Raw genomic sequence first — 21,484 nt, forward strand, 5'->3', positions numbered from 1 at the left:
GCATGTCATGACTTGCACACAGACAAAGCATGCTAGCATATCATTGCCAGGGCCTAGAAACTTAGATGCACCCTCAATTGGAAAGAAAAGCCATAGGAGAAGAAAGAAGAAACTAGACACAAAGGTCACATTGAAAATGGAGAGTGCTACAACACTGCCTGTTGGAAAGAAAGTGACAGATGGAGAAGCAGAAATGTTAGCTCCAAGGATGGCTAAGAAGGGAAATGCGAAGGTCGGGGAGCACCCCAATCCAAAGTGCCAACTTGAAGCCATTGAAAAAGTGAAGGAGTGGGTGAAAGAAGCCTAGGAACACATAAAAGATGTTGAGCCCATTTTGAAAGAAGAGATTGATGATCTCTCAAGCAAAAGCACACCACTGTCATCTCCATGACCAAAATCGAGAGATGTGACTACACCACAAGCAGTGCCACTTAGACAAAGACTAAATGGCATGGACCTATGAATCACTCAAGGACATTGGCCAAGAAACATAGGGATAGGAGAATGACAAGTAGCCACTAGCAACCTCCTCAATACTCTAGTGAACACCCTAGTGACTCTAAGCCTAGGAGATCTACTTAGGCAGCATTCGACACTATGGCAAGAGTTGAAGCAATGGTTTGAAGGGTCAATGGAGCAAGTTGCCGCATCTTACTTGCACGAGAACGATGCAAAAACACAGATACCAAGTCTGACATTGCACTCAGTGCCAAAATTGTTATATATCAATGCTTTTTGGGAGGGCACTAAAATGCATGTCATCTTATCGCTCTTATCTCCTGGAGATACCACAAGAAAAGGAATTGTAGACATACGAGGAGCGGGAGTCAGTGTGCTGAGCCATGCAGTGCTCCACACCTAGGGTAACCCATTGGTTGAGATGGCCATGTTTAACGTCACACTCGCTAATGGGATGAAAGTGAATCCATTTAGTGTATTAAGGAATTTTCCAATAAAGATTATAAAAGTCCAATTCTCAGTTGATTTTATAGTCATGAAGGGAGTGGACTATGACATCCTCCTAGGCGGACCCTAGATGCACAATGCAAGAGTCATAGAAGACCAGGGCAATGGTCTAATCTTCCTAGGCAATCGAATGGAAGCCGTAAGAGTAGAGATGGACACTTGGAAGACCACATTAGTCAACCTAGATGCCATCTCCACTATGCTACAGGGTGATGACTAGAATACAAAATATTATGGTCCATTGACTAAGTATATCCCTTGTCCTAAGGAGGAGCAAGACTGGATGCATGTCCTTGCTACAATTGACCTGCCATTCTTGGACAATGAGGAATATGAGCAAGCTACTAAGGCAGTTGGCAAGACTTGAGACGAGCCCTCAGTGCCAATTTGCATGATGGCTAGAAGCACGCAAAGAAGACCCAATCCTGTCATATTCCAAGTATTGAACAACAAACAAGAGCTCCATGAGATCTTAGAGCACTTGACCAACAAGTTAGATGGCAACCCATCAAAAAATCTTAAACCAGTGGTGAACAAACCTAAGCGGTGATGGACCAAAGTGCACAACTTAAACTTGATGTACAATTGGGCCTTAGTCATCACTGTGACAAGAAGGACGAGACATATCCAGACTTAGGAGACGACGAGCAGTCTGGACGAAGGTAGCTCTAACAAAGAATATGAGGACTATTGTTCCTTCAGTGAGATGAGAGTGAATGGGAAATTGACATGATAGAATATGACACTAAGGGATAGGTGATAGAGCAAATACGAGCAGAATCCAAACCACACAAGGGAAATGCCTTTAGAATCAAAAGAGGAGTCATGTGCATGGATTGCGATCGCACCTTGCTGGAGCACATAGGCGCAATAGACTTTGAGCACTATCCGAGCTTCCAATTTGGAATCAAACTCTCTGTCTTCGCTAGAAGAGGAAATCTCTCTCTGTGGTCATAGCTCCAATGGTGAATCCATCCTATGCAATGGCATGGCACTTGGGCACTTTGAGCAAGCCACGCCATTTCTTAGGATGGATTCACCATTGGAGCTATGACCACCGAGAGAGATTTCCTCTTCTAGCGAAGACAGAGAGTTCGATTCCAAATTGGAAGCTCAGATAGTAATCCCAAAATATCTCAATCTTCTAAGACTGGATGCACCAAGGGGACTTACCCGTTCACCTAAGGTGCTGAAGGTTAAAGGAGGAAAGAAGGAAAAAACCTAGGGACATGTAGGTAGAGGAGCAAAGAAAATTGCAAGACCTACCAAAGAGACTCACTAAGTTCAAGAAAGGCAATGGGATAGTGATCTTACTAGGAGCCAAATGCTAGGGGCAAGCAAGCAAACCAATAGAAGGACCGGCCAAGGTCAAGGAAGCCAATTTAGGCAAGGAGGGGAAGACATCCTGATGTGTCTTTATAGCTGATGAACTGATTGAGGAAGAGGAAGCAAGTCTCATTGCTCTGTTGTGAGAGTATATAGATGTCTTTGCTTGGTCCCTAGAGGAACTCAAAGGGGTAGATCCGAATGTAGTGACTCACGATATACCCATGACACTCGACGCAATACCAGTCAAGCAGTGACCATATCTCATGAATCCAAAGCATGCTCATGCTGTCAAGGAAGAAATTGATAAGCTAATGAGAGTAAGATTCATCTACGAGATTGAGCACATGGACTAGGTTTCACCCATAGTCATTGCACGAAAGAAGAACGGGAAGATCAGAGTGTGTGTCAACTACAAAAAGGTAAACACTGCTATGAAGAGAGATAATTATCCATTTCCGTACATCGAGCACATGATCAAGAGAGTGACTAGTAAAGAGACCTATAGTTTCTTGGACAGCTTCTTGGGGTACAATCAAGTGCAAGTGCACCTTGATGATAGGCCGCCTTTGCCAACCACTGAGTGGGGAGTCTTTGCTTACATAGTCATGCTTTTCGGGTTGATTAACATGCCAGGTACCTTCCAAAGGCTCATGTGTGCTATATTTAAGGGTATGCTTAGGAAGGAGTTAGAGGTTTTTGTTGATGATATGTGTGTTCACTCTACTTGGAAGGAACACTTAGACAAACTCTGAGCTGTCTTTGAACAGTGTCGATTATATTGTCTCTCATTGAACCCCTTAAAGTGCCAGCTCTAAGTAAAGCACGGATGCATCCTAGGGCACGTGGCATCAAAGAATAGCATTGCCATGGACTTCTCAAAAGTCAGGGTTATTGCCGATCTTCCACCACCACAACTGATTACAAGGGAGTTGAGTGCTTCCTAGGCCATACATGGTATTATTGGCGGTTTGTGTTGAGCTATGCATTGATTTTGCTAGACCTCTATACAAGTTGCTGATTATATTCAAGTGGACCAAGGAATGCCAATGCGCATATGAGGAGTTGAAAAAGGCTCTAATCACTACACCAATTCTATGAGCCCCAGACTGGACAATCACTTTTCATGTTCACATTAATGCTTCTAAATTCGCTGTAGGAGCTGTGTTGTGTCAGCTTGGTGAACACAACTTAGACTATCTTGTAAACTTTGCTAGTAGATAACTCACAGATACAGAAATGAATTACTTGACAATAGAGAGAGGGGGTTTAGATATGGTGTTTGCTGTAAAGAAGCTTCGGCATTATCTTTTGGCTACGCCCTTTATCTTCTTTGTTGACCATCAAGCCTTGCTTTACCTTGTTAATAAAATGTGCGCTATAGGACGCATAGCTCGATGGTTACTTCTACTTTTAGAATTCAACTTCTCCGTGGTTGTACATAAAGGAAAGCAAATTATATGGCTGACCATATGTCTCACATCCCCATGGGAGAAGCCACTGGACAAGGCATTATAGACAAACTACCTGATGCCCATCTATTCAACCTATCCAACGAAAGAGATTTGTTTAGAGTTGATTTGACACCTGTCCAAGTACTTGAGGATGGGGACTCCTTGAAAGACCAATAGAAAAAGATAGACTTAGGTGAGTCATTCTCAAAATCCAACCTTATCAGTTAATAGTAGGCCAAATCTATTGGCTAGGGCAAGATGGATTGCTGCGTAGATGTGTGTGTGTGTGTGAGCATGAAATGCACGATGTACTTGTAGAGGCATATGGCATAATAGCAGGAGGGCATTTCAATAGAAACACAATAGCTTGCAAGGTGCTATAGTCTTTTACCTATGGTGGCCTACTCTTTTCTGAGATGCAGCACGATTCGTAAAGAACTATGATGAGTGCCAAAGGACCAAGGTACCAGTTCGTAGGAAAAAATGGAGTTGAGTCCAATCATTGCATGAAAACCATTCGAGAGATGGGAAATCAACTTCATTTGGCCAATCAATCCCACATCACAATACTCATAAGAAAAATACATCATTGCTGTCACAAACTATCTCATGAAGTGGATAGAAGCACAAGCTTAGAGAAAGAATGATGTTAGGACCACCACCAAGTTCCTTTGGGAGCACGTATCTCAAGATTTGACTGCCCCATCGAATTCGTCAACGACCAAGGCACACCATCAATGAAGTGATCAGTCATCTCCTAATCCACCTTTCTAATCATCCATTAGAAATCCTCACCGTACTATCCTCACGCTAATGACTAGCAAGCTGAGTCTACGAATAAAATTCTAGTAAATGTCTTGACCAAGGTAGTCTCTGTTTCGCACAATGATTAGGAGAACAAACTCATGGCAGCCTTATGGGCCTAGCACATAGCTTATAAAACGACTTTGGGGGACAGACCCCCTTCAGGTTGACCTACGAGACTGAAGCAATTCTACCTGTAGAGTTATTTGTTTAGCCTGAGAATCACTCATCAAGAGAGATGGGATGGAAAGGAGGCATGGACAGAGTGCCTAGTTGAGCTAGAATGCCTATTGGAAACTTGACTTCTAGCCACCCACACACTAATATGCGAGAAGGCAAGACCCAAAAGCTAGTTTGACAAGCACGTCAAGTAGCACAATTTTGAATAGGGAGACTTGGTACTTCTGTACTCAGTCAAGGGACATAAGCAGAAAATGAAGTTTAGAGGGCTACGGCCTTTCAAAGTTCGCACCATCACTTGAATTGGCAATGTAGAACTTCAAACCCTAGAGGGTGAGAGCACAGGCTTCTTCAATGGTAGTCGAATAAAAAAGTACTGCCCTTCTGTGCACCCACTGCATGAGCCACCAATGCTAGAATCCCTTGTGAATGTGTGAGTGGCCACTATCACATAGATTGATGTTGAGGATGAGGAAGCAGTAGAACCATCCTACCTAAGCATAACAGTCACAATCAAGCAAACACACATCTTCAATGTATTGATCGATGAGGGAGCTGACTTTAATGTCTTAACTCATGATCATTAGACTCACATTGGTAGATTACAATTGTGGCCGATCATATGTACTCTTGGGAAAGTGCAAGGCTACAACCTCTATCAAGTATGAACACATACTGATGATCTTCCATGTGTTGCCAAACACCAAAGATGCATATATGGAACCGCTGTTAGGACGGACATTTAAAAAGCAAGCTCATTGCAATGTCAATTGCGAGTCCCAACGTATTCACATCACCATAGGCAATGTATGTATAGTCACCCCTTTGAGAAAGGGATGTGCAACTCCTTCAAAGTCTGCAATGCCATCGATAGAGAAATCCACTGCCAAGTCTAAGGAGGGGGATCGTGACTTGTCACCACCCGCCAAACCTAAAGACCTGCAAATGACTGAAGCCAAAACCAAGATCCTTGAACCGAGGCTTCAATGGATACCCAAACATCAAGGCTCACCACCTCTAGGAGTAGACATCTGCGGCCTTGCAAGGCTAAGGACCCACACTCGAAACCTAGGATGCCAAGACAAAACTATAGACATCAAAGTAGTATGGTTAGCCATGATGGGTCCCCAAAACCTTATTACAAGTGCAAGGCTACTATGCGGGTAACACGTGGATCTAGGTGCCTAAAGCCAAACCGGCCAAAGGCCCTACTCAAATTCCACCCTTAAGCTTGATCACACGAAACATCAAGATAGATCAGGCACTCAGGCCACAAGAGACTCAGGCTGCTAAATCTAGAGAACCTATGAAGTCTAGGCTCGTAGAATCTAAAACAATCTATAGGCCAAAACTGGAGCCAACTACTAACAAACTATCTCAACTTGGGCCTATTTGTGCCCCTCAGGCCTTAGAAGCACCATTAGGAGCAGCAACCCAACCTATTGAATAAGAGGCCAAGCCACAACCTTAGAGGCAACTCAAGCCACAACAATCAGCTGATGCTGAACTCTCTAGTTCACTTAAACCCCACAATTAAACCCCAATCACCTGCTGCATGCCTTAGACCCTCTGATGAGTGGAGATCAATTCTAACCTTGGCCGCAGACTTTGCCAAGAACACAGGAGATGACTTGGTTGCTTGCCTTAGATGCTTAGATGCCACCTTCCTGTCACTTGCTAAAAGCTATGACCACTTGGACTTAGACATTTTGGAAGAGCCTTTAGCAATGGAGATGCGTACGCTACCTTGCTCATGGGAAGAATCTGAATTTGTATTTGTTAAGACCGTTGAAGTAGCTGAGGAGTTAATTGCCACTAAGATTTCCCATGAGCAAGCCTAGAAACGACGCCTCACCACATCATATGACAAGCATATGCCACTGACCAGGAAATCGAAGAGTTAAAGCAGCTTGATGACAACGATTCTTCTTTCTTGAGGAAATGGAACACTCTTTGACTTCAATGGGCATTTGAAGGCTATCAAATCATGACTAATGCTGAACAGAGTCATGCTATCAAAACCTCGGAGGATGACCCTACTTATGTAACTCCAAGCTCCTATAGGGTTTTTACAACAATTCATAACAGACCCCTAGAAGAGCACCTCCTAACCCATCCGTATTTAGATCATATTCTAATTGAAGAGGAGCTACACATTCCTAGCTGAATCTATTCTAATGACTTCCTAACACATGTCCTTACCTGCATCACTCATGTAGGAATTCGACCTATCGACATGGATCATTATGCTAAAATGGAATACAATCCAAACTTCTATGCTTGGCTCATGCAGACGTGAAGCACTAAGTGCAGGCCTGAATGCCCTTAATCCTTTAACATCTAATTCTAGGAATGATCCTTCTAATTCTCAAGGGGGGAGGGGGTAAGGTGAAATCAAAATGTAAAACCAAACAGGTAATGTGAATGAAACACACAAGGAAAACTAAAAAGCCTCAATAAATGTCCAAAATAGATGAAAAATTAAATTGTGAATTGAGACAATGTCATAAAATTTTGGAATGAATGGATTTCTTGAAGGAAAACTCTACTGCTGTGCTTAAGCATTTCAAGTCAGCAAGCATGTAGTTTTTCCTTCTATGAGTAATTCTTTTGAAAAGCACTAATGTTGAATATGGCTTCATGACAGGGACCCATCATGGCAGGCCAAGAAATTGGCAAGTTGCCTTTCTCAAAAGAAGAACATGTGAAATACGACCTCTCGGTGGAGATGAGGGCCTTCAACCAGTTTAAATTTCGGCATGTCTTTAACCTAGAAGATGCAACCATTGAAGAACGGGATGTGAGGTAGATTGTTGAGTAGTGGAATCTGCAAAAATACATGGAAGCAGTGGGCTAAGGGGTAGATTACAACCATTACATGGAGTTCTTATGGACTTTTAACAAGAATTGCAACACCATGACTGTGCGAGAGGGAGAAGAAACTCATCAGGTGCAGATTGAATTGACCCTAGAGTTGTTAGAAAGAGCATTGGGCCTGGCAAACAAAGTGGAGAGAAAGCCAAAGAGAAATGTATATGCCATGCTGGGGATGGACAAGGTGAAGGTCCACACCAATGATGGTATAATCTTGGCTCATATTCCAGATCCCGAAATCCAACTCCATGCCAAGATGGTGCATGCATTGTTCTCTAGTCAGAGATATAACACAATCATGAGCCGCATTAATGTTCCCTTTTTCTAGAGAGTATTGTAGCACGATCATTGGATGAGGTGATTCTCAATGGCTTCATGAGAAAGATCATTGAGACCCCGGCAAAGGCTTTAGCAATAGGAGGAAAACCCGCAGGAGGAGAGTCCCCATTCTCAAATCATGGGCCATATGTAGTTATGGGATTTTGTTCCTCGTACACTAGCTTCCTTGGTCTAGCCTTCTAAGGCTAAAAGAAAAGCTTCATCCTCAAAGGCCTCAACCGTTGGTTTCGGTGGGGTCCTTCCTGCCATCATTAGAGAAGCCTTGGGGCAAGGGTAGGGAGAAGGAGAAGGAGTTGATGAAAAACCAAGCAGGTTGCCACCTCACCATGAAAAAGAGGTACAATCTAGTGAAAGGATGATGAGTGAGGATGAAGAGGAAAGAGAATAGGAAGAGCAATCTACGAGAGGCTAAGAAGACAAAGAAGAAAACTACATAGGAAAAACAAGAAGAGGAGAGAAGGAAAAAAAAAAGTAGACTTACAAAAGGCTCGTAGGGATTCTAAGAAGGCCAAGGAGGAAAGAAAGAGAAAGGCAGATGAAGAGGAGGAGGGGTTGAAAAGAAAGGAGGATGAAGATATAACCCTTGCAACGTATAGATCCATTGAGAAATAGTCTAGGCGGGATGAGCTAGAGCCCATGAGCTCGCTTAGAGATGAAGGGCCAGGCTCGAGTGCCCATGTGCCGAAAATCATACCACCTGCAGTACAAGACTCATCATGTGTCATGCTACCCACTGTTTCAACCCTTACCATAATGTTGTTGGGTTCTACCTTAGTAGTTCTCCCAAAGGCAAAGTCACAGGAGACGATATCAATGTCATGAGCAAGTTTCCATCCACTTGCTTTTTCTCTAAGCTCTACACTCTTTTGCCAATGATCTGGGGCAATTTTCCCACCTATGGTGTCCAAGCTCTTTCTATGCAGTGCTACGTGGGGTGTACATGCATCTCTTGATCTTAACCGAATAGGCAAGATTTGTGTGCTCATGCTAGAGAGATCATCGATCTCATCTTCAATAATGGGTTCCACATCCTTTAGATGTGCTTGGGCTTCTCTCATCCACTCCTTGACCTTATTAGCCACTTCTAATTGGTGCCTTGGATTGGGATATTCTCCAATCTTGGAACTTCTATGTTTTGCTATCTTAGGAGCAAATGTCTTTGCTTCTGTGTCCGTGACTTACTCTCCCTTTGGTAACGTGGTGGCACTATCCGTCTTAAGCATAATGTTCATCTTTGCCCTCTTTTTCCTTCTTCTACGACTTTTCTTCCCTATTAAAGCTACACCAAGGTTGCTAGGTCCAAGCAATGAAATACCATTCTACTTTGTATGTGCTCGGGTCATGACATTCAGCGGAATCGGCATGGCTTTGCCATCAAGTGCTCAACTCCGAATAGTCCCAAAGGTACTATAGACAACACGATAGCCAAACTAGTGTAAGGTTTCCACCTAGGACACTTGTCATACAAGTGTGTGATCCCATACTAAGGGCATTTGAGATTGGCCTTGTCTCAATTGGCTTGCTCCCTTTCAGAGCATCAAGATGAGATGTGTCCTGGGTGGCCGCAAGTTTAGTATGAGATGGGTTCTTGGTTGTGTCCTTGTAGATGTCTACCTCTTCCCCTACCCAACGCCATCATTGGCATTGGTCTAAAATCCATCAAGATGGGATTACCCTCTTTGTTGTACGAGATGTAAGGGTTCACGTATGCTTCATCCTCGTTTGGATCCTCTATGTAATGTATCAGAGCATTGCTCGATGTGGATGGGTCACGATGGGTCTAGGTGGTCTAGGTATCCTTGTGGGGTTGATATCCATTCCTAGGGATAGTTGGCTTTGAATCATTAGGTGCTAGAGGGATAATGGATCTCCCCTTTTAGAAGGTTGCGGTCTATTCCCTAGGTAGTAGGGTTGGTTTTATGACTGTGAGTTAGCAATCGCCTCGGTAATCAGCAATGCAATGCATCATGGCTAGACTTACCACAATTGGCATAGGGTCTGGATGTAGGATCCATGCACTCGATCGGAAGGTGGTTTCCTTTGCAATGCACACATTGCATGTGAGGTTGTGCAGTCCTTATCATCTCTTGAAGCCTAGCCAACTCTCTAGCTTCACGTCTGCTTTGGTCAACACTCTTTCTCTTATCCTAGGTGCTTTGGCCAAATCTTTCACTAACATTCGTAGCTCTTTCTACGATTCTCGAGACAATACTATCTCAAGTTGTGGGTCTTGAGATCCTCTCCTTAAGTAGGTCATCCAATCGTATGGCTTCTTCAAAGACCCTAGCTAGCACATCCCTTTGCAGGGTTGAGTTTCTCACCAAGGTGTTGTAAAGCTCTTTGCTTCAGATACCACTTATGAACACAATGGAGACTTCTCATTCACTAGGTTGTTCTACAAGGCTCTAATTCTCGTAAAGAGACTCCACACGTTGGTGACATAGTCTCGAATATCCTCCTTTTCCTTTTGATTATTATTCATCAACCTAACAATGAGGTGGTCAGAGTATCTTGCCTCATAGAATCTCTTGATGAAGAGACTCTTAAGGTTATTGAAGTTATTGCATTCTATATTGTCTAGACTAGTGTACCACGTCCGTCCTTTGTCTCTTAGGCAAATTTCGAAAGCTTGTGCACATTGAGCAAAGTCCCTAAGGCTGTTAGCCTTGTATACTTGCTCAAACATAGCTCCACAAAGCTATAGAGTCATTATTGGATTGATACGTGTCGAGTTGCTTAGCAACCATAGGTATGTTGGTTTGGCTCCTAGAATTTGGGGTGATTCCTAGTCTTGTTAGCAACAAAAAAGTTGCTAGGGCTATAGAGTGTTGTCTAAGAGTCACTTCATGAGAGTCTTGCTCAGCGTAAGATCTGCTTCTAGTGCTCTCTCTCTCTCTCTCTCTCTCTCTCTCTCTCTCTCTCTGTGAATGTCTGGTCTTGTCCTATTTCAGTTGGCGAGCACTAGGATGTGTTGGACCTCACACATTTATATGTCTTACCTCATCTCTTGAGCTTGTTGCTCTTGATTGTAGGCAGCTATGCCTTGCACTGCTTTCCTTGCTAACTTTCACTCTTCCTTGAGATCGGCTATGATGTCCTCGATTGGTCTATCGTGATGCTCCATTTTAATTTGTAGGTCATATTGGGTTATCATTTGCTGGATATTGACTATGAATTCTCCCAGTCAAGTGTCATTTTTAGGATTGGTGCTGGCTCCTAACATGTTGTCAATTTTTTGAGCAACTAGGATGTCCTTGGCTCACAGTGTTTGATGATTGGTATCCTTGGCCACTGTTCAATGACTAGGGTCTCCTCCTACTAGGGGGTTTTCTCAACTTATCTTATCTTGCACGAATTCCTTGTTATTTAAAACAATCCTCAATGTTATGGGTACTCAAGTGCTAGTAGTGTGCTTCTCAAAGTGTGTTGTATGAAATCAGACTTTCAACTTTTTTGATGTGTGTCATATGTTCAATTGATATAGTGTGCAAATTCAACAGAAACAGTGACACTGCAAATCATCACACTCTTTCCAATCAATTCCTATAGGGGAAGGAGCACCCTTGATGGTTAGTTTTGTTCTCTATAGCATTCTAGATGTTTGGTTTGAGGGGTAGAAAGTTTGGTCAATTAGTCTGAGTCTCTAGGGCAAGGAGCGAGTGATGGTGGCCAGTGTGACCGTAGTCATTTTCTTGGATCATCAGGTTGCGATTCTTAGGTCAATTGGCTCTATGAGCTGTTCTATGTGTTTGCAGGTCTACTAGGGTTTCAGCTAGCTTGGGCTTAGGCTCTGCTTACCTTGGGGTGGGTCCAATTTACCAGAATTTATCTTCTATGCAATCTGTCCGAGTGACCATGTTTGAATGAAATTGCCCGAGCGACAGTGTCCAACTACCTGACTCAGATTGTCCAAGTACAAATGGTCCTATCTCCCGAGTGGTCCTATTCGAGTCCTAGTGAATGACCATCCACTGAGGCCGAATTATATCTAGGGTTTGAGTTCGAGTAGTCTGTCCAAGTCTGAGTGGTCTGTTCGAGTCTGAGTGGCTTGTCCGAGTGGACTGTCTGGGACTGCCCGAGTTTGAGTGGCCTGATGCCTGACCATCTAAGTTTATGTGGATGGCTATCCAAATCAGGTCTAGGTTCGAGTTTGATTTTCAAACTCGGATGGTTTTGTGGTTGTCCGAGTGGACTTGTGACTTGGACTGTCCAAGTGGTAGAGAGACTCGAATGACTATGGAATCTGTCCAAGTACGACACCGAAAGTTCCAGAATGATGAAAATCTTGCTAAATCTCACATATACCTTGATCAATCTTCTATCTACAATCCTAGAGCAATCATCCAACACAAAGGTACACTCAGAGCTTACATATAGGGCTCGAAGGTGCGATGGTGAAGATTGCCAAGCACAAAATGGTTTCTAGCCCTGTAGCTCTCTCTCTTTGTTAAGCTCTCTCCCTCAACTTAGGAATGACAAATATGCTCTCCCCCTATTACTTTCCCCTTCTCTCTCTTTGCTGTCCTAATTCCTTGAAGCTCCCTTTTCCTTGTTTTGGGACTATTATTCTAGAAACCGTATCATGTGTTTCTATGTTTTCTTGTTTTTGCCTCATCTACATGCATCCAAATCACAAGCAACCACTTACACTAATCCAATCTACTTACCTAAATCCAAAAAACTAGAAAAAATTACTTACAAAGGAGATCGAATACCTCTTCATCTCCCTTAATTCCTACTATCTCAATCATCGAAACCCTACTTTAATGCTGGATTTGGAGCACGCAAGCACTCAAAGCTTGAATATGTCGGTCCCAGCCAATAGAACCAAAATGTGGGAGCCTCTTGCTCAAGCACCAAGACCCATGGACTGCTTATTGTTTCAGGCGCCAAGTGCAATGGATATCTCTTACATAGTCATATGCACTCTCACACCTATGAGTGCGGTGAGCTTACCTCCATGCTTTATCTAGTTGCCTCCTCCCTCAAGCACTCTGGTAGCTCCATGATCCAAGATGCAAGCTCGATCCTCAAGCTCCAAGCTCCATGCTCCATTGCCACATGCAAGAGAAGAGAAGAAGAAGAAGAAGAGAGGAGAAGATGGAGAGCTTCTCCACCACATTCCCTCACCCTCACACACTCACTCCCTTACTCCCTCACACTCCCTCTCTCAAGCACAAGCTCAAGCAAGCAAGAAGAAGAAGAAGAAGAAGAGAAGAGGAGAGCTAGTTTTAGCCACACACAAGAATGAGCTACTTCATTCACTTTTTTTCTTTTTATAAATAACCATAATCCTCTTTGGGCACCCATCCCTTTTTTACATGCTTGGCCATTTTAGCCTAGGTCCTATTTTTCTATTCCCTTCCTATTTGCGTTGTGCTTTCACCCATGCCCATATACATTTACAAATTGCATAGGAGGAAGCCTCACACTCTCTTACAAAATTTAGGTTGCGCCTTTGCATTTAAAATATTCCTTTCATCTTTTGTACTCGCCTTGAACTTTTAAGGTTGTCCTTGCGCTTTTGGCATTTCTTCCTCCTATTTCTTCAGCCCATGGGCGGCCTTTTTTGGCTTTACCCTCCTGCGTCTTTTTAATTTTCTTTTTTGCTTTCTTGCACTGGAGTTAACAATACTTGAGGTAGTTAATGTGGGGGAAGAAACATGGTTGGAGGTGGTGGTAGTGGAAGCAGTGAAGGTGGTAGTGGCAGCAACATTGGGGGCAGTGGTGGAGGAGGTACTGGTGGTGGTAGTGAAGAAGCAATAGTGACACTTGATATATGCCCAAGCGAAGAGGAGGAATAAGTGGACTATGTGGAACAAGAATTGGAGGTTGCCTAGAAAAGATCACTCAAAATATTGCTTAAAAAGCTCACTTCTTGAATAGACTTATCTTGCATAGGGTGGAGTGCACTTTGTGATCAATCTTCTTGAGAGCTTTGGGAGAGATGTAGAAGGGTTTTGAGAAAGGATAAGATGACTATGAGTTCTCTATCTGACCATAGGATGGAAACCATTGTTATAGAGAGTGATTGCATGAGTCTTGACCATAACTCTCCTTGTTGACTACTTGACCAAGAGTGCTAGTAACCAATGACTATTGTGATTGACTATAGGTAAGCATGACTATTGTTACACTAAGAGATTGAGGTCACCAAGATTAACGGGTCACTGGGACTACAAATCCACTAATTCAAGGGAAATAGTCAACTTGCTAGTGTTGCTAGAGTAGACAACTACCACGTAAGACAAACCATGACCACCACTAGGACTGCAAATCCACTCATTCTAGCAACACACATATCAACTTGCTAGTATTGCTAGAGTAGACAACTGCCGCACAAGACAAACCATGACCACTCATAACTACTTGCTTTTTTGTGATCAACATTTGATTTTTGGGTTTTTAGACATAATCATGACTACAATACATGATGACTGGGATTTCTTTTTATTGAAACTCTAAAAATTAGCATTGCTTTTTCCACTAGTGCATATCTACTATTGATACAATTACATAAATGATGACCATGATGGTAGTTTTTTTGTGGAACCTTGAAAAGCAAGGGTGATTTTTGCACATGAACACCTCATTTGCTAACCATGATAACATTATATTAGTTTGGAATAATAAAACTAACTTTCTTTTGATTTTCTTAGTAAAAAAATTGACTATGATTGCTCAACATCAAAGCATGATTGTATGCTAATAAGGCTAATAAGGTTGGATAGCTACAAACCCTAGAATTGTGAAAAGCAATAGTTACATTGATTTGCATGTCACAAAACTTGGAAACTTGGACACGATTGTAAATAGCACAATTAGTAGTCCTGAAAGTTTGATTTTTTTAAATGCATGGATGACTAGGATTGCCCACAAAGAGACCAAGACTACACACAAAGTGACCACTATTGCAATGGAGTGATACCACACAAAAAAGCTAGCCATGATTGTTAAAGGACACACATGAATACACAATCAACCCCAAATAGACCATGTTTGCTATCCCAAATTTCCATGACAATGGTATAGACTCATGTGTATGATATACAATAAACCTCAAATAGACCTTAACTACTACCCCAAATTTCCACAACTATTGATAAAGGCTCTTGTGGATGTTGTACTTACCTAAAACCATAACTTTGTTACAATATTGAGAAATAGAAAGAGTATAAGAGAGAAGGGTTGAGAGAATAGGTGTAAAAGGAGAAGAATAGTTGCAAAAAAGAAGGATTTTACCTCCATGGAGAATGCTAAGAAAGGAAGAAGGATTGAGATCTTCATTCGAAGGAAGAGCTCCATAGCATGTGAAATTAACACCAGAAGGTATGTCCTAGATCCATTCCATTGGTTGATTTTATCCATAAAAACTTGAGGATTGCAAGCGCCCCATCTTCTCTCCGTCGCTCTCTAGTAGACATTGATCCCTCCATCTACTCAAACATCCACGCTTATCTTCATCTCAATCATCTCCACTACCATTTCCATACCTTTTCCTATAGCCATAGTTAGATATGTAAAAAGAGGGAGAGCTCCACCTCTCACTGCTACAAAAAGGCAACTCACTATTTGAATAAAAAACCTTAGAATTCTTGATTTTTAGTCTAAGAGAAGCCTAGAAATAACCATGATTGCATATAGACTCTCTAGGTTAGGTGCTCTTTTGCTAGAGGTGACAACTACTGCTTGACCATGACTAGGTTGTTTGACTATGACTATAGCATAAGTGATTGACCACAATTGCTATATAATTGCATAAGTGATTGACCACGATTGCTATATAATTGTCTAACCATGATTGTTATTGTGCTATCCTAACCACAATTGTAAACACCTAACCATAGGCCCATTTGTGAAGCTTGGAATATTGATCACACACACTTTGCATTGATTGAGCCACTAGGGATTGATCAAAGGTGACCATGACTATTGATTGAGTGCATGTCATATTGTCCATGACTATAAGATGTGAAACAACTCTAACTGATTTTCTTAACTTATTGATAGTCAATCTGCAAGTTAACAACATTGTATAGACTTGAATTTCCTTTGCAAAATCATATCCTAGACTTATAAAAGCTCTTGAACTTGTGGAAAGTTTCATTCTTTTGACCACTAAGCCCATAGACTAGAGTTTCCCATCCTAAAGCAAGCACCTCTTGATGAACAACTAGTTTAATTGTTTAAATCCTAACTACTTGTGATGACTAGTTCATTGTGTTGAAGTAAGTGTAGCTAGGAATGTTTGATTAAGCGATTAAATGGAAGGGAATGCTTTGCTACATCCAAATGAGACACTTGGATATAGAGCACCATTCCATACACCTTAAGGGTAAAAACCTACAACTAAGTTTTGGATAACTTATAGGCATAATTAAGTCTTGAAACTAAAATTCAAACTCCAATACAAGAACTTTACAATTGCTCGAGTTGAGATCTAACCCTTAAGGGACATATAGGCCCTAGGAAACAAATCACTTAACCGAACACCAAAGGAACAAGATATTAAGTTGGAAACTAAGCTAAAAATGACGATATAGTAAGCAAAAAGGCTAGAATATAGTAACCATAAGAGATCACCCTCAATCACATTAAAATCATCCTAGAAATGCAAGATTAAGAGAGAAAACTTGATTGATAGAAGCTACACACTAGAGAAAATCCTAAATGAACCATCTGGCTGGCTAGAGCCTAAAGAATTGGTTTATGCAACATAGTGGACTAGAGATCCCACTCACCTTAGTAGGTAGGTCTCCTAGTCCTGAATGCATAGAAATACAATTGAAAATTGAAAATATCCCCATCCCTCAATTGAGTGAGAAGATCGTTGAGCTAGTGAACCTGCATACAAGTTAAAAGTAGATTAGTGGTATAATGAGAGATATGTTTTGAGAAGCTTCCATAAGACCTTTGAAAGTCCTTGAAAAATTCAAAATGGCAAAAGAATTTGATATAAACTAATTAATAGGGGAGACCATACTTTAGAAACCACCATTTAGACCTAGTTTTAGTAGCCATCCAAAGAGAGTGGAAATCCAATAAGAGATTGACAACATTAAGAGGTTACTCTTGAATCACATCTAATAGAGAGATCCAATAATTCTTTGTCAAACTTGGTGCAAAGACATTACTCTTGAATTCAAGTCTAGTAGGGTAATCCAATGAATCTATCAAACTTGGTGCAAAGATGGCTTGTTGATAACTTTATGTACTCCAAGCAAGTTTGAAAATGGTTAGTATCTTATCACACTTAGAACTAAAACAATCCAAAATTCCCCTTATAGCCAAAGAAGTTTAGAAATGTAAAACTTGGGATGAACCTTATAGCTTTTGAAGAGCAATATGAGCAAGTGTGTGAGACTAACAACCTCATGTTCGGACTCTAAGAAGGTGCGAGCCTTTGGATTTATTAGTTCTTTTTGTGATCCTATGGAGAAATCCTTATTCTCTATCATTATGCACTTTGCAAAGGCTAGATATGGGGACCACCTCATTGCAACACTAAAGAAGAGCAATAGAAATGAGAGAGCATAAGGGATTACATGTCAAAGGTAAGGAGTCTATACAACCAATCTCACTTGTAGAAAGGAATGATTTCAAGGTTGTAACTAAAGCATTCATTGAGAGCATTTCCAATGAAAGTATATTCAAAGCCATGACTAATAATTTGATGCTAGACACATCCAACATTTATGGCATATTCAACAAAGCCATTAGAGTAGATGACCTTCATGCAGAGAGAAGAAAGATAAGAGAATCATGGGATTGCAAGATTTCCAACCTAGCAGAATTAGCTTACAGCTAACCACTATTAAAGATATCCTAGATATCTTCAGATAGTAACAACAAGAGGTTCATCAAGCAATCCAAGAGTTGTGAACAAAGCAATGCATACACTATGGTAGAGGCCATCTACCATCATAGTGTCTTAGATCTAGTTGGGAATGTACTAATTATGGCCATTGGACACAAAGATACTTACTACAAAGCCCCAAGATAGATCCCTTGTTGTAAACCATATGTTAATATTGGTTATCAACAACAAAACACATCACCCTTCCATAGAAGACCTCAAAAATTGGCTTTGCTAGCCCCACTTGATCAAAGACCAATTGCACCTAGAGTTGATTGACATAATTCTTTCAACGATATTAAAACCTATGTACCCAAATGTGATTCATCCACTATTCAATGCTCCTATACACTATGTTGAAGACGCATTAGAGGAAAAGTTCACAAATCCATACATCACATATGTTGAGAATAGAAAAGGATGCCTCCCTAAAGAGGCTAGAGGATAGACAAATAATGTATGCTCTAGGAAGGGATGTTCAAAATACCATATGCACAGTGAGGAGAGTGGTACTATCCAAAAGGCTATAAAGGCATATACTTGGTTGACACTCATAACAAGGTAATGGTACTATCAGTTTGAATCATTGTCAGTGTCATTATCCATTTTACTCAAGAATGTGTTTATGAGTCCACGCTAGTCTATCTTGGAACCTAATTCACTTGTGTAACATTTAGTCTATCTAAGTCTATGCCATCGTGAGTTGTATATTCATTTTTCATCCTCCATAGCTCTTGCCATGCTCTAGATTCATGTTTTTAACATGGTATCAGAGCTCAGCTGAGCATGGCATAACTCCTTTCACTTCTTCTTAGGTATTTCTTCACATGTGGTCATCTCTGTCAAGCTCACATCCAACTCATGACTCCATCTTCAACTTCATCTTCATCTTCCACCTTGTGTCTGCCATAGGTAGACACAGCTTGCACCCTACCTCCTTTGAGCTCCTGGATCTATCTATACAAGGCATATCTTTATGAGCTTCCTTCTAGGGATTTGATCCTTGACCTCTAGGCGCAACTACCTAGCATGTCAAAGCCTGACATTGGTTGCTCCCTACTCTAGCATTGCAGAAATTTGTCATCGCTACTTGTTATGTGCGTACGCTTGTTTGTATGGCTTGCTCTCCCTATACACATTGCAATTCTCGTCGACTTCATAGGGCAAGTGAATCTCCATACCTAAGCTCTCTCCCACTTAAAGGGTTTTCAAAATGGTAATCTCTGTGAGCTGCAAAAGTGAAAAATCAGGCCCCTGTCCTAAAACCCTAAACATGAAGCTATAGCCATTTGGGTTGAAGCTCATAAAACACTACATTTTCTCACTCCTGCCACTTGAACCAAAGTTCTTACCACTGTGATCACTTGATTTAGTAGCAAGATTTTCACATCAAACCAGCAAAAGAGGGGAAGATCTATGAAGATTTGAAGGATTCAAGCTCATCATCAAGCCTAACATCAAACTAGTATCTCTTGATACTACTTTAGTGCTTCTTGGCACTTGTGCTTTTTAGCACAGTCAAGATGATTTGGGTTGCTGATCATTTGAAGTTGATTTCCTATCACAGAATTCCAAGCATGAAGAATTTTAAATAGATGTTCTCATGAAGAGTAACATGACTCATGCTGCTCATCTATACTACATGGAAAAACTAGTTTTTTCACTTGCAAGTTCTAAAGTACAATCAATGAACTTATTTGAAGATTTTAAAGACATTCCAGCTACCTTGGTCATTATACAAAACTCAAAGTTGGTGGTATCTTTGCTTGAGGGGGACAATAAGAGCAAAGTCAAAGAAGCTGCAAGCAAAGTAAAGAGTGATAAAGCAAGAAAACTGAAGGACAAGAAGTTGTATGATCTCATGAGGAAATCCAATCTAATGTCAAGTCATGAGTCAAAACCATATGAAATCCCAAAATCTATGTATCCAAAGATTTATGTCACGGTTCAACAAGTCATGTCAAGTCATATCAATGTACCTATTTGTATCAATCTCAAACTCACTGAGAAAGAAGACCAAAAGGACTTCACAAAGAAGACTAGAGCACAAGATAATGAAGAACAAGTAAAAAATGAACATGAAGACCGAGGAGTCCAAGAAGATCAAGGACACCTAGAAGATCGAGAAAAGCAAAGGATGCCAAAGAAGATGAAGAAGATAAATAAATTTCTGCTGCTTACAACAAAGAAAATTTCCCATAGTGGATCTCTATTTAATGTAGTGGATCTTGTTTTCCCTTAGTGGATCTGCTTCACATAGTGGATGTAACCCGACTAAGGCTGCCAAGCTAGCCTTCTAGTCCATGTCCGCTTGTAGGGGGGCGAATGCCAGCAGGTGTAGGAACTCATCATTTGAGGGGGGTGCTGAGAATAGCAAATGATGCCTGCCCTGAAGAGGCTAGAAGATAGACAAATAATGTATGCTCTAGGAAAAGATGTTTAGAATCCCATATGCACAGTGAGGGAAGTGGTACTATCCGAAAAGCTATAAAGGCATGTACTTGGTTGACACTCATAACAAGGTAATGGTACTATTAGTTTGAGTCATTGTCAGTGTCATTGTCCATTTTACACAAGAATGTGTTTATGAGTCCAAGCTAATCTATCTTGGAACCTAATTCACTTGTGTAACAGTTAGTCTATCTAACTCTATGTCATCATGAGTTGTATACTCATTTTTCATCCTCCATAGCTCCTGCCGTGCTCTAGATCCATGTTTTTAACAACATATGATGAGGAGAACAATGCAAATATTATGGAGCATCAATCCATCCTAGAGATTATGTTAGAATGTAGCTAGCATGGGAGAGGCATGATTCAAAATCGTGGGACAATCAAATGGCAATACTATAGTTAGCTTGGGGCATGTGTCAACCAAGTGCCCTCAAAGACATGAACTTGCTCGAGAGAATAAGATTGATCAAAGAGTCCAACATAACCCATGTGTACCAAAAGATAAAGACACAATCCTAGTTTGTATAAAGGTTTTAACAAGAGTGCAAATTAGAAAGGAAAGTATCTATATGTCCTACAACTAACAAATCAATGATTGAAAAAACATCTCAAAGAAATTAAAGAAGCGTGTTGTTATCAAAGTTCCTTTGAAAAGTGATAAAGCTATAATTATGCAAGAAGATGCATGCGTTTTGAGTGTATAGTGTTATTATAGCATCCAAATTTTAAAAAATAAAATCCATACCAAAGTAGATGAATATCCCAACCATAGATATCGTATGAAGTTAATCAAAAACTTGAAAGGTCATGTCAAAGAAACACGCACTTAGTTTCAAGACCAAGAAGTAATGGGAGACATCAATGCAATTGATCTGTGTTCAAGCATTGCACCTCTATCAACCCCCATAGGCCCCAATATCTTTGGGAGACTATCTCTCTTCAACTTGACCAAGAGAACCTTAGGCAAAATGGAGTTAAGGAATATGCTGACAAGGTAGAGATTACCAAGGTAGATAGTGTAGGAAAAGGATGGGAAGGTGAAAAAGTATAATTGTTAATAAAATAGAAATGTGTAAAAATGAGAATTTGAGGATCAAATTGAGGCTGGAATAGAAGCGGAGTAATAATCTAAGATTTAGATTAAAGCAAGGAAAGATGTGATTCAAACCTATAATATACCAATGATGGAACTGCATGGCCCAAAAAAGATCTATGGGAATATGTTTCAAAG

The sequence above is a fragment of the Lygodium microphyllum genome, chromosome 7 (genome assembly GCF_053477565.2).
Source record: "Lygodium microphyllum isolate KBCC chromosome 7, Lygodium_microphyllum_v1.1.10, whole genome shotgun sequence".
NCBI classification, from domain to species: domain Eukaryota; kingdom Viridiplantae; phylum Streptophyta; class Polypodiopsida; order Schizaeales; family Lygodiaceae; genus Lygodium; species Lygodium microphyllum.